The sequence below is a fragment of the Zonotrichia leucophrys genome, chromosome 4 (genome assembly GCF_028769735.1).
Source record: "Zonotrichia leucophrys gambelii isolate GWCS_2022_RI chromosome 4, RI_Zleu_2.0, whole genome shotgun sequence".
In the NCBI taxonomy this organism is placed as follows: Eukaryota; Metazoa; Chordata; class Aves; order Passeriformes; family Passerellidae; genus Zonotrichia; species Zonotrichia leucophrys.
The window spans coordinates 48,228,850-48,249,400 of NC_088173.1; the positions used below are offsets into that span (position 1 = coordinate 48,228,850).

At 39.4% G+C, this 20,551-nt stretch overlaps 1 protein-coding gene across 3 annotated transcripts in view; it reads right to left on the reverse strand.

Moving 5' to 3' along the window:
- Window positions 1-20,551, reverse strand: part of JADE1 (jade family PHD finger 1) — a 133,719-nt gene that overhangs the window by 71,655 nt on the left and 41,513 nt on the right. The window contains exon 1 of one of the 3 annotated variants that reach the window (XM_064711557.1): window positions 18,354-18,431. The exons of 1 other annotated variant lie outside the window; for it this stretch is intronic. The gene's annotated coding sequence lies outside the window, so the exon portion shown is untranslated. Of the gene's footprint in view, window positions 1-10,888; window positions 10,935-18,353; window positions 18,432-20,551 lie in introns of those variants that run through there. One more of the 3 variants, XM_064711561.1, reaches the window with a different exon arrangement.

Here is a 20,551-nt window from a genome sequence, read left to right on the forward strand (position 1 = left end):
TGCAAAGCAGAACATGTAGGTGAGTGCTATGGAATAACCTGCAGTTTTATAGAGGAAAAAGGAGGAGAACTAGGGAATAAACCCCAGTGTATGGCAAAGCTGGATGGCACAGCTGAGAGGAGCCCAATACGAGCAGGGACTGCCTCCACCAAAAGCAGCAGGACCTGGGTGCTGTGTGTGAGATCAGAGGGTCTGGCTCAGGTTAATGGAAGCCCTTGCACCATGCCATGGCCAAAGGCTGTCCAGAGAAGACACTGCAGGACTAGAGGACTTGTCAGGTGCCACCAGCAGCAGAACAGGGAATAAAAGAACATAAAAAGCAACTTTCTGGTTGCTCATGAACAAGCAGCCCACAGGGACATGCTTGGCTAGCTGTGTGCATGTGTGGAAAACTTGTGAGCTTAAGGGACTGTCCTTGCATATGCCATGTAGAACATTGTCTCTCCCAAGTGTAGCTTTGCTGTTTGGTCTGTTACAACGTTCAAAACGACAAGGTGAATTCAGTGTCATAGGTGGTTTAACTTGACAGAAATGTAACATTAAAAAGTTTTATTCATATTCCTCCCTTCATCTCAGCACCTCTCACCAGGCTCAACAAAAAGAGTTTGTTCTTGGTTAGTCCTTTAACCACTTTTCATTCACAAAAGCTGCTATCATGGGACTTTTAAATTTTTTTTTTAGGTTTTCTTCTTTGTTCTTTGTGAATACACCTTTTTACAAAAACAAATGCCTTTTATCCCAGAAGAACCAACTTTATTCCCAGTCCTAGGCACAGCCCAGCTTTATTTCACAAAATCAAGCAACAGGACATTCAACAAGAGGCAGGGTGAGGGGAAGAGACACACATCCTGACACATTGAGAGCATGTTGACAAACTCTTTTAAACATCAAAAGGCTTCCTTCTTTTTGCAATTCATGTAAAGCTTTTGCTCCAAGGCTTTTGAACAAATTCTCCACTGGCAGTCCCTCAAGGATTAGTTTTTGAATATTATAGCTCACCAAAAAAAAAAAAAAAAAAAAAAAAACAACAAACCACTGCTTACAGATAAACCTTTGCTTCTGTGAGTCAAACCAGTGCCCCCATCCACAGCCACATTTTAAAGTCTGGAGAAAATGAGCATTGGAGTCAATGTTTTAAAGGCACTTTGAATATATGTGTCTGGTGGCTCAAAAATGTCTCAAGCCAACCCTTTTTTCCTTTCTCTGGAACCTGATGCAGTGACCATTTCTCTAATGTTTCAGATTATTAAACCTGGATAATAATTCCTTTTTGCCAGCACAGTGAAGTTCTCTCCACCTGTCCCAGACCCCTAATCCTTCCCTCCCTCCCCCCCAATAATTGAAATTTCTGCTCTTCATGTACCAAATAAAGAACTGCAGCCAGAAACAAGGGAGTTGCAGCTGAGCTGACAGAGACAAACTTCAGGTTATACAAAAGCTCTCCTTACAAGCTATGCCAAGCAGTATTACAAGCAGAGCCAGCAATCTGAATTCTCACTGCCTGCACTGTTCTCCTACCTTCAGCAAAAAAAATCCTTCAGGGCAGCAGGAATAGCAGCAAACCTGTCATGAACAGCCACGGTGCTGTCACATCAGAGACTCCCCCATGTCACCTACAGCCTTTAGCTCAGCTGTTTGCCTCTTTGGGGACAACTTGCCCTGGCTGTCAGGAAATACAGCGTGTACATTGGTTCCCTCACAAGCAACAAATAAACAAAACAGCCCTATTCTTTGGGAAACCAAAAACTTTGGGAGTTTTAGAAAAAGAAACCAAAAGCTGCCTCTGTGAACAGTCCTGTATACGAAGCAGCACAGAAGAACTTATATGTAAGTTCTACATATTGTAGAATCACTGTGGTTTGTTTCCTTTCCCTGCACCAGCACTGGGAAAGAGATTGTTTTTAGCACATGCCTGCTATAGAAATGTGTTTCCAAAACACATCACTGAAGTCCTTGAATCACAGCCAAACAATTGGCTGAACCTCTAGAAACCTACCAATCATTGCCTTGGGCACTGGCATCCAAAAGCACCAAAAAAGGCCGAATTTTTAATGTCTCATCAGCCTTTGTGCTGTGTCAACACCAACTGAAAACAACCACCACAGATCAGGGAACATATCTGTTCAACCACAGTCCTAGGTGCTACCCATTAGCTAACAGCATCTGAAGAAAGAGAAACTTTATAAAAGCAACTTTTTGGTGCAGTGAAAGCATTTACACCCCAGCTGAGTTGTTGTAGTGCCAAACTTAAGGCATTCTGATAAGGTAACAACTTCAGGGAAACTTGTAGCATCAAGACAAGTTTTGAGGTGACCAAAATTGTTGGAGTTTATTATTATCTCTGGCCACCTAAAATGCAGTGGCTAAGAGGTATCACATGGGAGTGAGTTGAGAAGCACCAAGTATCAAAACTTACTTGGTAATGTGGTTAAGAGGCAGAAGAAATAAAAAGTATACGCATCTTCAAGTTACAAAGCTCCACAGAACTGAAATTGGCAGGAAATTATTTCATAGCATATGTCAGAAAGCTCAATTACCTAAGTACACTCAGAAATCCAAATTAATCTAATAAAATACTTAAACCACTAAATCCTCGTGTAGGTACTCTCACTCAGAATTATGCTGGATTTTGTGTTGCTCGTCCTGAATTCTTTTTAACAATTAACCTGGAAGAATACACTTCACATCAACTGTAAGCCCCATCCTTACAATGATTTGCACAGCAAGCCCAAAAGGAGCAAAGGTGTGACTGAAACAACAGCACTGTGCACCTGAATATAAACCCCTGAAAAAAAAAATAGATAAAAACAAACATATGTGGGCCCCCCACTAGGCATGCTGGCTTTCATAGCATCACAAACCAAAGACAGACATAAACTAAGCCATATAAAAGTTGAGTTTCCACAGTCCAAAGACACCTTTACATATCCAGTGCTGACCAAACAGAGATTTTTTTTTTTACTGTGGAGTAAAAAAAACCGATCTCTAAAACAAAGCAGCACCACCAGCCACTGGACTTAAATGTGCCATGGTGTACATCTTCACTGTGATGAACTCACAGAAATTTTGTATGCCATGTACAAAAATAAACTACAAATCATAACCCACAAATAAGTTATACACTCAACATGGCTTGTCAAACATTAAACATTTTTAAAAGGGTCTGAGCTTTGTCTGTTCCTTAAATCAGAACTAATTTCAAATAACTCCTTTGATAAAGCTTATTAGCGATGAGTTGCACAGAAGACAGAGGAAGGCAGAGAAAGCTCTAGAATGATCTAAAAGCCCTCCCGTTAGCACCATTCCAAAAAATATAAAATTTCTACAAGCTCTCTTCATTAGAATTGCTCAGCTTTACTTCAGTTTGGTTAAATTTCTGAAAAGGAGCTTTCTCCTTTTTACATCCCACTTCTCTGCCAACACTGTTTGCAGCAACCTCGTCTCTGGTGGTAACACAAAACCAGAACTGCAAGTCTATATATAAATATGCCATAAGATCCCCATATCTGTTGGGAAATATGAGACTCAAACATTTGAAACAAAGTTTAAAAATCACACATCATTTTTAAACGAGTATTTCAACTCACATTTTCTTCCTATTTGGTATTGCAAACTCCTCTAAACTCACAGCATAGCTCCTAGACATCCAACCACCTTATTCTTGAGCCATCTCACTTATATCCAGATTATTTTTGTTGCCAAGACAGCCTGAGCTCCTGGGATTCTGCTAAAAACAGGCAAAGGAGTGCCTCTTCCACAACAATTTACTCTGGAATGAACTTGATGGTGTTAGCAGCAGGTGGTGTGGGAGAAATAAAAAGCCTCAGAGGAAATCCCCTGCTGTTCTTTGTGTTCTTAAGGTCTCACTTCTCTGACAGCTTCAAACTACAAGCTGAACAACATTCCATGCCATTTGTTTGCTTTCCAAGACTGAGGAAAAACAGTTGTCACAACAGGCAGGTAAGTAAGTTTGACAAATTTTCTTGCTTCCTCATATGATTATACACAAAACTATGGGTTTTGCTTAAAATGAAAATCTCTACTTTGAATTCCCTGTGGAGAAATTCTCCATTTTTTATTCCTTTAAAAAAATTAGTTTCAATGAAGAATTTACTAAGCACTCCTTACTTGTGGGAAGTAGTCAATGCATGCCTGAAAAACAATTATATGAGGATCTGCAAGAAAGGCTTGTCTGTTTTGGTAGGTAGAAGTAAAGAACCAAACCCTGAACTGAGACATTCTTTCTTTAAAGACATTCACCATGTCAAAGCTCTGCATCTGGAATTCCTCAGCAACTAAATAAAAATCAGCTTTTTTTAATGCAAAGAGTACAGTAAAGATAGTATAGGTCAAATACTCAGTTACCTACTTCCAGAAAGAGTCAGCTGCCTTTCTACTGTATTAAAAGGTTTTGAAAGTTGACAAGACTGAAGGATCTACCAATTACATTAGAAACATGACTAGCAACCAAGACAAAATTTTCTCAGGATGAAAGTAAATTATTTTCTTTTAATTGTGAGGCATGAGTCTGTAATCTTTTAGAGCAAGCTCTTTCTTTAGTGGGCAAAAATTTCAAATGATTGTGTGTAAATGCACACCAAGATTTGGCCTCTTTTGGTATTGGTATAACCTGGATCACCTAAAAATGCTTTCTTTTATTTGTCTGTCAGCAGCTCCCCACTGCTTTTATTTTCAGTCTTGTGATTTTCATTTTGCATAGCTTGATATGAAAAAAAAGAAAAAAAAAATACAGTTTATATTGATCCAAGATGCTTACATCTGTATCATGGGATTAGTGGAATATGGCAATGTGGAAAATATGTAGAAAATATGGCAACAGAAGAAATACTTTCTGATACAAGCACAAAATATGAAAGCTGCCACAAAGTTTTGTGATGTAAAAAGTATTCTACAATGTCATTTGCAGACTATTCATGATGATAAGCAATGGCAGGGACATCAACTTTGTTTCAGTACATGAATCTTGGATAAAAAGGAACCTAGAAAGTCATCTGCATTCATCTGTAATGTGTAATTTCACAAACTTGCATATTTGCTAACTGTCTATCAAAAAATTCAGGGTCAATTTTATGAAAAGAAACAAACTGATAGATCTGGAGGCCAAGGAATGGAGAGCACATAGACACAGAACAGACACACAGCAGGAACTGAATCAGCACAGCCTCTCATGTTTTTGACTGGGCCTCAAGAAAACCCTGATGTATATAATTATAATTGTGATTTTCCTACATATTTATTGATTATTGATTCTCTTACACATTTATAGCCCTGTTATCTATGTGATGGAAACATGTTACACCTTTTGTGATTATATTAATGTGCATCAAACAGCACATGGCTTAGATCTGCATAAAGTACTAATCCAGGGCACACCATCCTTAAAATTCCAGTGCACACCATCCTTAAAATTCCTCTGCTAATATTTGAAATAGTGAAGAAAATGTTACTACTGTTATTTCCCTCAACTCCTTTCAGCCAAGACAAGTCACTACAAATTATCACTGGAATTCTTACTGAGAATATGTGTTTCTTGGAGGCACTCAGCACCTAAGAGAAGCTGGGAACTTTTGGGTTTAGAGATGAAAGGAATGGAGAGCTGACAGCCAGGAGATGGGATTGGCTGGAAGCAGCAGCTCATGCTACTCTCCAGCAATTGTAAAGAGCATTTCACAGGAGTGCTCCCTGTAAGTCACATGCTACCAAGAAGCCAGAATAGATAAAATCCTATGAATGGACGAAATAGCCTGGAGATAAGAGCCTGTTATCTCTCCATCTAATGAATCACTGCATCCAGCTGTTGAAGTAAACTCAGCACAAGTCCACAGCACAGCATCCCTTTCTACAAAAGAAGGGGGAACTGGATTTCAAATAAGGTTCTGCACTATCATTTTTTTGCTCATATTTAGTCTTCAGAAAGAGAAACATTAGCATTGACTGACATAACCAAGTTCTAGTCAGGTTTTCCTACTGCAAGATAAATTAGTCTGTTTCTATATTCTCTTCCCACACAAAGCTGCATATATCCTTTTTGCTGGGTGAAGAAATTGGAACTGGCTAACATTAGGCTCTTACATGACAATTAAGTTCAGCAGTGTTAAGAATGCCTTCAATTCAGTTATTCATATTACTGAGATTGGGTTTTCTGTAGCATAATTGTTGCTATTTCAGATACACTGTAACTAAAAAGAAAAAAGGAAATGTTTTCTATTCCCTCTTTATTCTTAAAAATCGTATTGAAGCAAAATTTCAGTGAAAGACTAATGCAAGACAGGGGGAGAGAAGTTTCTAAGAAAACGCAAAATGTGAGCATTAATTATTAGCATGAATTGAGACAAAGTTCCTCCTCAGGATGTTTCTATCCTGAGGTTCCAGTGTCAAAGGGAAGAACTTGCCTTTCCCTCTTATCTTACATATTACACTAATTAATTTACTTTACACAAATTGAGAGGTGCTATTTCCCTGGCTCTCCCTCTCCCTATTGTCCGTTTCCTTGCACTGATTTTAATTCAGAGCTACATGCTTTGGGAAACATGTAGAAGGGCTTAGAGTTAGAGGGGTTTTTTTTGTGATTTGGGATTGACTCAGTAGCACAGTTCAATTAAAATTCTTTGAGTGTTTACTAAAAAAAGTGGAAAATGCTCCAGACAAGTAACAAGAAGCTTTCCAAAGCAACAGGCAAGGAGAAATGCCTGTGTCATACTCAGGAAAAGAAAAGCCATTTTCCTTCACCTTATGAAGAGAATGAAAGCACACAATTTTCACATCACAAGCATATCCTGATGGATGTTATAGCTTCCAGTGTATGTGAAGCAATGTATTTTAAAGGTGATCTACAATTAAAAAGACACCAAAACCTAGGGAAAAAAAAAAAAAAACCCAAACCAAAAAAACCCAAAAAAAACCAACAAGCAAAAAACAAGCCCAAAACATTTCAAACTTCCTTATAAAGGAATGAAGAAAAATAGAATTCTTTTTGAAGACTGCTCTAAAAATAGTTATCTCTGATCTCCATTACCTTATAACTTTTTATACCAAGGCTTACCAAATAAATGATCCTTATCTCTCTCTATCTGACCAGTAATTTCTGAATCAATAAACTAATTTCCTCAAAGACACTGATTTTCATCAAGCATTATGATATCAGGTAGTTAAGCTGAGAAGGGAGAGTCTCAACACTTGCACAGAGAGAAAGGCTGTAACTTTTGTTCCAGCCTTACCAGACAGGCTAAAATGCCCACACAGCAGCAGGGTTGAAATTATCCTGTCTGCAAAAAGGCATCAGCTGGATCTCACAGCTTCCCAGACACCAAAAACTCCAGCTACTCAGACATATCTGTAAGAAACCAGGGTCTGTTTGTCCTGCTGCTGGCGGAGTGATTTGATTGAGAGCTGCTTTCACAGTTTTTGTAAAGGCAGTTCAATTAACTGCCTTAGCTGAGTAGATCATCCAATCATCTTATTTAGTTAATCTAACTTCCTTTTATTCCTCTTTGAAGGCACAGGCAGCGTTCATCACATCTGCGAGACAACTTGAGATGAACAAACTCCTCCTGTGGAAAACATTCCCAAAACCATCCACGAATCACAACATAAAAGTTTATGAAAAAAAAAAGCCATGTAATTTAAGCACATGACAATTATGACAGAGTGCATAAGGTGACAGAGATGTCCCTTTCAGGTTATCTTCAGCCAGATATCTCAGATCTGAGGAGATCTGAGTGGGAAAATGCATGCAAAATCCTTACAATTACATCACAGTCATTTCTCCCTTGGTCTGTTATTGCAATACTATTGTTGGTAAAACTAAACTAATGTGAAATATTTTAAAAATGGAAATAAAAGTCTACAATAGCCAAAGTATCTTATTGTCAACCAAAGTGTTTTAGTTTTGGCAACTAGAGAAGCTCTGGTGAGCACTCACGTGTGAATTGCTCACCCATTGTACTCTTTGTTATTAAAATTGCTGCTGTTGCTGTTTGTTTCTTATTTCACTGCTGTTTTCAGTGCATTGTTCTTATATCAACCAGTGATCTTTGCTTTTCCTGCCTCCAATTCTCCTCTCCATCCTGTCATCGTGATATTTTCTGGAAAAATCCCTTTGCCCAGGATTTTTCTCCTGGGAAACTGAGAAGCCTCAGAGAAAAAGGAAGACAATATTATCTCATTTGTTTCTCCTGTGTTTTGCTCATGTGGAATGTGTTTGGACATAGTTTACCCACAGGTGATTTTTTCATTGGTTTCTGGTGTGAGTTGTTTTCACTCATTGGCCAGTCAGTGCCAAGCTATGTCAAGGCTCTGGAAAGAGTCACGAGTTTTCATTATTGTCTTTTTAGCATTCTCTAAGTATCCTTTCTCTATTCTTTAGTATAGTTTAGTATAGTATTCTTTAATACAATATAGTATCATAAAATAATAAATTAGCCTTCTGAGAAGATGGAGTCAGAGTCATCATTCCTCCCTTGTCAGGGGTCTATGTAAATATAAGACCATTCCACCTCAGAGGGAGAAAAACAGGGAGTGAGTGAGGGGCACATGGTTAGGAGTGTTTCAGTGGGAGCACTAAACTGGAGAATACCATTCCTAAACTACAACAGCCTCATGTGGTGCCCAATGCGGGGCTCAAAGGGCTGAGATAGCAACAGGTCTAACCAGAACAGGATGGAAAAAAATTTGTTGTATTAGCTATGGACCTACTGGTCACAGAGTTGCTTGGTCTGTTCATGTGGCTGTGGAATTGTTTTTTTGATTACTAAGTTGAACGGCAGAGCTGGAGAAAAATACCACGAAAGGCAGTGTGATTCCACAAGCACTGGTTTTGTCAGTGTGCAGAATGCAGAACCAGAGTTATTCTTTGGGTAAATAATTCGTGGTACCTACTGCTTCAGGGAACTGCAGGCAGTTTGTTTTCCCCCACAACTGAGAGGACAGTTTAGCAAATGAATTAAAGCTTTCCATCCTGGTGGGCACTTGTGCAAGAGGACAACAATGAATTCATAATTAGGTGGATAGGTTTTCTCTCCCTCCTCCCTGCTCCACATACAAGCAAGACTAAGCCATTTGTCGAGCTTCATTTGGTTTTAGAACAGCTTTGATGATTCAAGTAATACTCAACTCAAATTAGCACCACAGTCTCTTATTCAGCTTGGTTGAACTAAAAATTGAACATAGTATTATTAGCAAACAGCAGTAGAAATCAGTCTGTTAAACATAACTTTTATCAAACAGCAGAAAGACTTCCCTGTGATTTACTACTTAATTACAGCTGTAGAAGAAGCCTACTCTTTCTAGTTTTTCCTTATATTTATTTCTGTGGGTTTTTGAGAAGATTCATCCTAGAAATAGGCCATGGATGAAAGCCACCCTAGCAGATTTGACAAGGAGGAAGCATTCCTCTATAGTAAACCTAAAGCATACAACACTTGTAGGCAAATTCAGAAGTACAATTTATCAAAATCTGTGAAAAGAACACAAATGCTGATGACAGGTTAAGGTCATCTGGTCACTTTTTAACTTTCAAGCAGTAAATTTTGCAAGCCTTTCTGTGCTAGCAGACACATTGAATAATATCAAAGCTTTTGTGAAGACTTTGGGGAAAAAAAGTTACCTCAATAAGCCACGTCATTTGGATTTCTCATGCCTTTCTTTCACTTTATTAATATTAACACACTAAAGTGTTTGTTCTCCAGTCATGGATCTGCACCTGTAACTTCATGTTCCCTTTGGGAGATCATTTGGGACAAGAGAATTAACAGTGTATAGCTATGAGACATTCTCTCTTGAAATAACAATTGTAATTGTCATGCTCACTAGAAAGATATTAATTGACAAAGCACAGCATAAATTTTGGAATCCCAAAGGGAAGAACTGGAAAGACAGACAAGACTCTACACTGGCCATGGACATGTGGGCATTTAATTGCTCTGGTAATTGCTTCAACTAATGGAAGACAGCATTTACCCAGTAAGTTGATTAAATCTTTTCTTCTCTTTCTGCATCCTACTATTGCATTTCTTTTGTGCCAAGCTAAGAAATTGCAGGTAGAAGGCACCTCAGCATTACCCTGACTATACGCAATAAGGAAGAAAATGTAAAAAAATTTAATTGAATTGCAGGAGACACCTACAATCTCTACTGACTCTATAAAGCATCTGGAAAACATCTGGAAGGAAGAAGCCTAAATGCATATGCCACAATTCTGGTGCCATTCCTGTATCAAATCCTATTAAAATGAAGCTGTGCCCACATCACCTCAATACTGTGATACGTGTATATAATGACACATAGCACAGACGTTCTCTCTCATTGCTTCTTCACTTTTTCCCACTCTCCTGCCCCCCAAAAAACCCAGCACTCACAGATGCACTGGATTTTACACTCCACTCCTCAGATCACTGGTTGTCACCCTCAGAACACACATGGATCTGACCCATGACTTGTCCTCTGTAACAGATTTATGTATTCCTGATTTTGGCATCCTCCATGCTCTTCAGTTTTACCATTTAAAGGCAGACAAACAACTAAACAACATTTGTTACTCTGGAGTGTCTACCTGAAATTCCCATTGCTGCAAATGGCTTGGGCATTAAGATCATAGATGTGAATGTTTAGCACAGCAGATGTTTTGATAACCCTGGTTTTCCAGGGGTTCATTTCTTATCTTTTTCCTTACTTTACAGCAATGAACCACCAAGCAAGTGTTGCTTGTTTTGTTTCTTATAGGAGCCACTTGTTTTGAATTCTCTCTCACACAGAAAGGAGTTTTCAGCAGAGTGCAGACTAAACACCAACCCAGATTATCATGATACCATGATTTCACAGCACTGTATCACAGAACAGAATGCCCTATTCCAAAATACAATTGAAATACCTTCTTTTCTCTGCTGATACCAAGCTTTCTTGAGGGAAGTGGTGAACCACAATCTTTCTGAAGCTGCATTTCTCTTAATTGTTGTCTTCAGTCAAGGTATTCTCTGCAGTTCCAGGAACGGAAACAAATCTGCAAAGATTTATACACCACAGAGACATCCAATTTTCACTATTCTGCTTTCCTAGTGCTTCAGATTTTGTTCTGTGTATTTCATAATCTCTCTTCCTTTCCATTGGCTTTTGGAATTTTGTCATGGTTTAGGAATGATATTCTACTATTCAGTACTCCCTGGACAGAACCAGGACAGATTTTAATTTTAGATTCAGATTATTTAAGATCACTGCATTTGATAAGAAATATTTTAGGATGTTTGTCTCCTCTCTTCCCATTAAGGAAGAAACTCTTACCTGACATACATTTCCAATTTGTGCACTTCATGCAAATGTCAGCTGAACTATGGTGCAGAACTGCAGTCTGCTACAATGGTGCACAATTTAGTTATACAATACTTAGATTTTCACTAAAAGCCTCCAATTACTGCCTAGTTTCCTACTCAATAGGATTTTGAATTTTATTTTTAAAAGGAAAGAAGGATTTTGTGATATTCCTGCAGAAGTGCTTATATATACATAGTAAGGGAAGACACTTGTGAGAGGATAGTCCCATTTCCATCTCCTCTCAGAGATGATTCACAACATTCCTACAGGAACCTTTCTCTCCACTAGCCTAAAGCAGAAGGGAACCCCTGAAATGAAGAGATTAAAGTGATGTGGTGTGACCATCATGATTTACATTTGCAGAAGTCATGTTTGTCTGAGCCCTATCTTAAAATGTCAACATGGAAATAGTCAAGTACTTCAGTGTATAGTAAACTGGCTAGGTCAACACAAAAATCAGATCCAGAGGTGAACATACTCAGTGGGCCTATTTTATGCTCAAAAGCTTTTAAATCTAATGCCAAAGGAAAAGATTTTTTAAAATAAATTTAACTTTCTAAGCAAACCAGAACCTTCACAGTAATTTCACTGTTTTCTGGAACAACAAAACAACAGAAGGAGAAAAAAAACACTTCAGCTTTTTCTGAAACTACAGATAGGGCAACACAGCTTGCTACTGTTAGAACTAAACATAAATTAGGCAAAATACATATCCAGTGTGTTGAAGCAACAGCTGAAGTTTGATATTAGCCTGGTTGAATCTCTGCCAGCATCTTAACATTTGGATACATATTTGAAACTTACTTAGACATCAAATCAAACATGTGTACCATGCAGATTTGCATGCATAACCTTCTTTTCAACTATGAAATTTTGCCTGAATAGCCTTAGATTTTAGAAATTACTCTCTTTCAGCTTAAAAGAAGGAAAGCTCTAAAAGGCAAAACCACTTTGCTATTCAACTGTATTCAAATAGCATCCAAAGCATTTACACCCTGTTAAGAGAACCCAACAGCAAATCTGTACTGCCCCAAAGTGATTATTTCATATTATATTTCCCGCCCATGACCTGCTGTTCCCTGTGAATGGCCACCCTGAGCCAGACTCTGTGACAGCAGCCAGCAGCAAATATCTGGATAAAGAGCACAAGAGGAGAGATACTGCACCAACACATCCCTCAGTCCTTCAGGCACCTTCTGCACCAGAGAGGGCATTTTTGCCTTCAAAACACCCTCATGAGATCTCATTTGCCCTATCATTCTGAGCCCAAGCCTACCCAAAAGCATTTATACAACCACATGGCAACAAGTGCCCCAGAATCACCATCCTGGAACTTTTCCAGCCTGCCACTGCCTCAGTACAGCATTTACATTCTCTGAAAAAAATCCCTTCACCCAGGACTTTTCTCCCGGGAAGCTGAGAATGCTCAGAGAAAAGGTAAACAATTCTCATCTCATTTGCTTCTCCTGCGTTTTCCTCACATGTGGAATGTGTTTGGAGATTGTTTCATTTAATTCTGGTGTGAGTTGTTTTCACTCTTTGGCCAATCAGTGCCCAGATGTGTCAGGACTCTGGAGAGAGTTGAGTTTTCATTATTATCTTTTTAGCATTCTATAAGTATCTTTTCTGTATTCTTTAGTATAGTTTAGTATAGTATTCTTTAATAGAATACAGTATTATAAAGTAAGAAATTAGCCTTCTAAGAACATGGAGACGTTCATCTCCATGTTCATTATTCATCCCTGCAAATGCAATACCTCAATATCACTTGAGGTGCCTCCAATCCTTGGGCTATGAGAAAATGTGTTTATTTGCTCCTGAGTCACCTTTTCCATGCCACCCAGGATTTTACAGTCTTCTGTCCTGTCCTCTTCACAGCCTGCTTTTCCTCAGCCCTAAGGAAGCCAGGTAGAGCAGCTGGGGTTTGTTGGGAGCCATTCCCCATCTCTGAGTATCCCTGTGCCTGCTGCAGTGGGAAATGAGGAAAGGAATATCAGAAGAGCTCTGAGTTTCAAAGGGGAGGCACAGAGGTGCTTTAGATGGGTATGAGCCCATCAACTCAGGTTTTGAGGTTTTTTTCAGTCAGGGTTAGAAACTTGGCAATCTCAGCCTAGAACTGGCTAATTCTAAATGAACTAGCCCAAAGACAGGAAGCAATTCAGCAATTTTAAGCAGCACTTTGCAAGTGCTAATTAACTTAGCTTAAATTTTTTAAGAAGCAGTCTGAGCTAAGTAAAACAAACATGTTTCATGCACATTCTTCTGGCCATCTTTTCTCCTAGTTTCCACTCTCCCAGAAAGCTGTCATAAAAGGCTCCCTCCCTGGAGTCGTGCCCTGTTTTAGCTCCACTCATTTTCCCTCCTCCAGACTACAACACACAGAGAAACAACTTCTGCAATTCCTCTTCTCTAGCTCTCATGCACCTGGCTGCTGCCCAATAATTTTATAGCAAGGAAAAGCCCCACTTAACTCTTTTCTGAGCTTCCAACTTCCAGATTTTTTTCCCATTTTCCTCTGTCCTACAGTTGTTTTCAGATCTTGAAAATGAGGTATATCACAGGAGAAGGAAAATAAAATTGAAGGTAGGAAGGAGAGGTATTTATATAGTCAAAGATATCAGGCAATTATTTCTATGACCTCCACAAATCAAAAAATATCTGAAAAAATTCAAGGTCTGTATCCTATGGAGACATTCTGAAGAACATAAATCACTCCCAGGGTAGTGTGGAAAAATGGGAATTGTGCCTGAAACAAGGTAATGAGGTCAATACTGCCCCTTCCTAGGGTGAGAATTCAGGACTAGAAAAATTATCCTTATCTATCAGGAGTCAAGATTTTCCTAATCATATAGTGGAGGCCATAAAATAGCTTCTCAGATTGCACTCCTGATATAGAACTGATATTAAAGGAAGAATAAATTTCACAGTCAAATTTTCCAGTCAACATTTCATGGCACAAACAAGGAAGACTGAAGTGCAAAGTGCACAAATCTCCATCAAACATTCTGAAGGCATGAATTCTACCAGACCAGTAGCTGTAAAATGCTAGTAAAAAGCATGTAATTGGTTTATAACTTTGTGACCTTAAAACCCACTTCTGAATAGGCTTCTGCAATGGTCATCTCATTTCATTAGTAAGGAAATTATTCAGCTGTCTCTCCTCTCCTCAGTTCTTAAATTCACCCTGCAGTGCTCCACATGAAGACACAGACACAGCTGAAATAAACACTGGGCATGCTTTTGAGCACCTCCACAGCAAGTAACTGGACAAAAGCAAACCCTGGCTCTGTTCATACACTGGAATTCTCTGTTAGAGGCCCTGAAGATGCATTACAAGCTCTCTCATGTCTTTCTTGCCCTTCCACATGCAGCCAGTGAGAAGCGGGGATGTTCCATATTGCATTAGCTATAAGCTATACGCACTGGGCACTCAACAGGATGACCAGAAATCTTGCAGGATTTAATTTTCAATCTTGCATGTTGTAAGCCCCTCAGGACAGGAAACTCTCATGGTTTTATGTATCTATAAAACAACATGCATACCTATGACACTGTATAAATAACAGGATTGGATTAAAAACATCTGTAGTCACTCTGGCTGATCTATTGTCTTTCTGCCTGCTGTCTCTTCATAATTTCTGAAGGCAGACAAGCCATTTCACACAACAGGAATGCTGGTGGTGCTGATGCAGCTACATATAAATCTGTAGCAACATGTTCATAAGAGACCCAATGAATAGAGAAATTAAAAGATTATAACAATCAGTCCTTCAGACAGGACCTCCTGACAGGTTTCCACTTGATTTTTGTTTACTTTTGGCCAAGAAAATATAGGAAACATGGATAACTCAAACAAAACAGTTTCCAAAATGTGGGAGGAGGTGGTAAGGACAACATTTCTTTGATTCAGAGCTGAAACTGTTGTGATACTCTTTTCTCTGCCTGCCCAGAAGTGTCAACAAGGATTCACGTATTGTAAACTGCTTCTGTGAAAGCAAAAAGAATGTATGTCCACAACATGGTGATAGTCACAGAAGATATAAAGAGATTCACACACTGTGCAACTACTGAGTTCAGAAATAATGCTAAAAGGGAGGCAGACTGTTATTGATACCAAGCAGGGAAGGGAACAACTACATTTCCAAGAGAGAGGCAAAGAGGAATCCTAAATTTAGAACAAAATTCAGAACTGAAGCCAAGATACTGTCACCACCAGAGCTGCGTGAACATCTCACAGAAAATCCTTCAACAGTTTTAAACTCAGCTCACTTAGGTTTAGAAGGGGGGGGGCACGACACAAAAATCAATTCCCTTCACGTGAATCATCTCTGTGTCCTTCAAATCACCATGTAGAAATTAAAAATGAAACACCTCTCTCCCTGCCCAGCCATATGATTTTCTAAATTGATTACAAGCCTTTCCCTTTGACTCCCTAGTCCAACTTCTGGCAGCTGGTCACACGGTAGGTCTGCTGAATGCAGTGAGTCTGCTCTGGTTTTGCACAACACCTCAGGCTGCTCTCAAAGACAAGCACTAATTAAATTCACTCCATCTAATAAGAAACTCCCCTTTTGCAGTGAGGAATTAAGAACAGTTTGAAAGATAGAGGAAAATGTCATAAGTGTGAAACTGTATGACAGATGTTTTCCTCAAAAACGAGTTGATCCAAAGATATTCAGTCTGATCGTTTCACATGCAAGTGCTTCCCTCCACCTTTCCATGTCATTCTCTTAGATTTATCCACATTTTATCCATTTTTCTCTGTCCTAGCAGCAAGTAAGCGATTTACTGATGATATTTCTACAGTTTTACAGGGTGTTTCCTATTTGACTTTTACCACTAATTTTCAAACACTCTGAAGCCTAACAAGAAAAAAGTGTTATGGGGCAGAACAATTCTCCTCTTACTACTCTGGGAAAAGAGAATTGGACATATATGTACAGATGTATGAAGGAGTACACAGAGAATGCACTTAGTTTCCAAATTGAGAGTATGTGAAGCCTTTACGCTGATAATGATTTTTTGTCTCTCGTGTCACAAGTCTGGATACCAGAGACTTTTGCTCAGCAAAGACAACGGGATGCTCAGTTTGATCAGGACATTCACTTAATAAACATCATCCATAAAAGCTGAGATTGTCTAAAACTGAAATTAGAGTGTGATCAAACTGTACTCCTGCCTGCTACACAACCAGAGGGTGCCAGGCCAGCTTGCTAGCAAGGGCTTAGCAGGTGGAAAGCACATCTGTTGCAGCTGGCAGCATTTTACAGGCTGCTGCTGCATGACTGCAGGTATACTTAAACCCTTCTTCCTCAACCTCCTCCCTGTGCCCAGGAAGGGACTGACAAGAAAATAAGTCAGAAGCTTAGCTAGTTTATTGCTTACTATAAGGGATTTTTATTAAAACACATGAACTGCAACAATAAAGCACCGTGGTGAGCAAGGACAGAATCAGGTTACTACTTGCACCAGCAAAAACAAGAGAGGTTCTGGCACCTTCCTGCTGCTGGAAAAGGAAGGCACTAATGAAGGCAATTGAGGAGCTTTGAAAACATCAAAATCCAGGAGAATCCTAAACCCTAATCCCTCAGCACACTGTAACCTTTCCTGCTACACACCGTGCTCCAGCATTTACTAAAATCAGATTGTGCTTTTTAAATGTGGTCCACATTTGGGAGTATTATTTATTTGGAAGAACTGCAGACCATTAACTCTGAGCCTACTAATCTCTATGGATCCATCCTAGATGTGCTGTTGGTTTACCCATATAACTTTTTGTTTCTTTTTCAAGCTCTAGAGGAAATAAAGCTCACAATTCAGAATTAAATTCTCAAGGATGCCAGAAACAGCTCACAAGAACAGTTCAGCTGTTTCATAACAAAACCTTATTTATAAAACACTCAAGTATCTCTTTGGACATCAGGAAATTAAACAAATAGATTTTTAATTGTGCCTTTTTTAGGGTTTTAAGATTAATTTCAACAAGGACTACAAGCATGTATTCATTCACCCATTCAGACTGATAGGTAAGAGGATAGGTTCAGATATATTCTCTAGCATTCAAGGGCCTTTTAAAAATTGCATGGCATTAAAAGTCTTCACAAATTCTTTTGAACACACTAGGAAGAAGAACAGCAGCTGTGAAGTTCTTGCCCAATGTCAGAAACATTTTCTACTGACTTGGATGGTGTAGGGAAAACAAAATGGAACACCACCCCATATACACACAAACACACCACCTCAGCAAAGCCATTTGCTGCCAAAACATGAAGGAAAATAAAACTATTAGACAAAATTGAGTCTTTTTTTCCCAGAAAACAACCTAGGAGAGAAGAAAGAAAGCAAAAAGGGTACAGGACACCTACAGGAGCGGTGAGCATTCCTTTTGAGTTTTCATTACCCTGAACAAGATTTTTGGTCTTGCTAATATGAGCAACTGCTGAAGAAAAACATTAATTGGGTATCAGTGTTTCCCCCTCCTGTAAGAGCAGTTAAAAGTTTTTTTGTTAGCTTTCTGTTCTGAAGGGAATGAACTCTGAAAATCCTCTCTTAAATCAAGCTTTTCAGCTAGGACTTCTTACCAATTCCTTACAGCTATTTTCCAAATAAGAGGAGGGAGAGAAATCAGAATTTTGTATTCTCTTTCAAAACTATCTTCCTCCCCCTTCCCCTAATACTCATTCAAAAAGATCTCAACCAGCTCTTCAAAGGACTCAGACCAGTTAACAACATGCAGTTCGTTATTCATCCATTCACCCCTACTGCACCTCTAGTCACTCAAAACAGTTGAAAAATCTGACTCCCTGTGCCTTTTGCCTTTGAAGGTCTTGATAAGGAACCTTTTCAATACACAAAGGACTGGAGGTATGGGGTTTTAGCTAAATCATTTCCCTTTCGTCTTGGTTCTTAACCAAACCGGCTGTGTCCCACACTGTGTCAGTTTTTCCTCTTGTTGCTACTCTTCATGTGACTTGAAGGGGGATCCCAGCTCTGCCTGCAGCACCCCCTGCCCCTCCTTCTGCACTGACCTTGGTGTCTGCAGAGTTGTTCCTCTCCCACCTTCCTCCTCCTCTGCCCAGCTGCAGCTGCTGTTTCACAGGGTTTGTTTTCCCCTTCCTTAAATCTGTTATCCCAGAGGCACCACCACTGTCACCAATGGGCTCAGCCTTGGGTCCACCCTGGCTGGCATTGGCTGTTGGACATGGGGGAAGTCTCCAGGAGCTTTCCATAGGTCCTTTTCAGGGCTTTGTCACACAAACCCGATACACTTGGCATATATCTTCTATATATCTTCTGCTTGCTATTAATACAGAAATGCAAGGTAGAAATTGTATACAGTGAAAGGTTTCTGCCTTTTTCTAGAACAGCAAAAAGTTGTTGCATAAGCAGAGAAAACAAACCAAAAATTATCACAAGAATATTTAATTTCTCTCAAGGTACATAATGATCCCCATTCTGCACTGGCAAAGTTTAAACATACCAAAAACTTAAAAAAAAAAAAAAAAAAAAAAAAGTATAACAAACTCTAAGACATCCTCACTATTAGCAATAAATGATTAAAAACATCTGCATGTGAAGATGCATGGCAGGAAACACAAGAAGTCATACAAACAATGCTCTGTGATTTATCCTAATACTGGGAATTGCAAGATGAAGGCTTTTAATCAAGTGGTCTTTAGCTACAGCCCTGCTGCTTGGGAAGCAAACACATGCAGGAATGGTTTTTATAAAGGCATGATACAGCATGTGCCATAAGATGAGCCTTCATTTTGTAACAAAATAAGTTTACATGAATATAGCTGTGATGAATGTAAAGTTACAAAGATTTTCGTGGTTTCAGTCCTGCTTGCAATGATACTTTCTTTCTTACATTTCTGTGTTTAAATTTAAGTAGCAATTTCCAGAGCACAGAGAAAGGCAGACACCAAAAGGATTTCCCAGGGAATAATTCCTACAGAAGGAGCATAATAAGCTCTTTGACATACAAATCTGTCTTTATTTTCATGTGCTATATAGCACAAAGCTACCAACAATAAATCCTAAGAGAGGAAAAGAAAACATGGCAGTTGATTCCATGTCAGTTTTCCTGGAAGAAAAGAATCACTGGATACTTGAGGCAACACTTGAGGGAGACATAACTGCTACAAAACAAGTGAGAAGAAAAGCTTGATGCCACCCAGCTCCTTCACATTTCAGAGTGAAGGAGGCTCTGCCTGCTCAGCTGCAATTTGGACACAGAGCAGAGGCTGGTGGGCTGGAACCAAGTGACAATCACTGGGATCCCTAATGACAAGCTGCCACATAAAACAGGACAATGCAAACTGATGAATCACACAGACTAACGAGGAGGGGCTGGAGATGAGCAGCCCAACCCCAAGCGTGAGGAATAATTGGCGAGATGAAAGGATATCCCATGTACTGTGCATATGGGAAGGAGATGTGAGTACAACGCCTGGCTTTACAGCTTCCTAGTGGAAACACAACACCCTGCTAAGCAGGGCTGGGAAACTCTCTGTGCCATGTTGTTTAACTGCTCCTTCAAGTCCAAATTCTGCACCTTCCACATCCCAAAGCAGTTTCAAGGAACAAAGATGCTCTGACTTCAGTGAATTCGTTCCCATTGACAATCAGACCACAGGTTCTCAGGACTTCTACGCATATTCCTTTTTGTTGAATACAGTACCACAAAAATCCAGAGGCATTCTGAAGAATTTATTTTTGTTCATCCAACTGTAACCTCTAAACAGGTCCCTGTTAAGCTGGTTAAGCACCCTAGATGTGCTCTGTACATTATCAGGCTAGATACACTGTCAAATTAGATGAGCCCAGTGCAAGCCTTTCACTGACCAAGCTATTTTTGCCCAAAATTTAAAATTAAAGAACAAATTGCCATGTTTTATAATAGTGCCCCAAATCCCTATCTATCCAAACCAGTATCCCCAATGCCAATGACAGTTTTACACCTCAGGACCACCACATCCTTTAGCTGCAGTGAAGAAGGTTACTCACACTGTGTGCTCTGCACAGTAACAAATCAGGAAGGAAACACTCTGCAGTCTCTTCCACTTGAGAAGGTGTCTGTACCTTACATGACAAACCAGGATTACATGCTGCACCATCACTAGATTTCTTTGCCTAAATGTTTAGCAATCTCAGCTAAATTCACTGCTACACTCTTATTAATTTGTACAATAGTAAAGCTGTCCTTTCAGCAACAGGGTGCAGA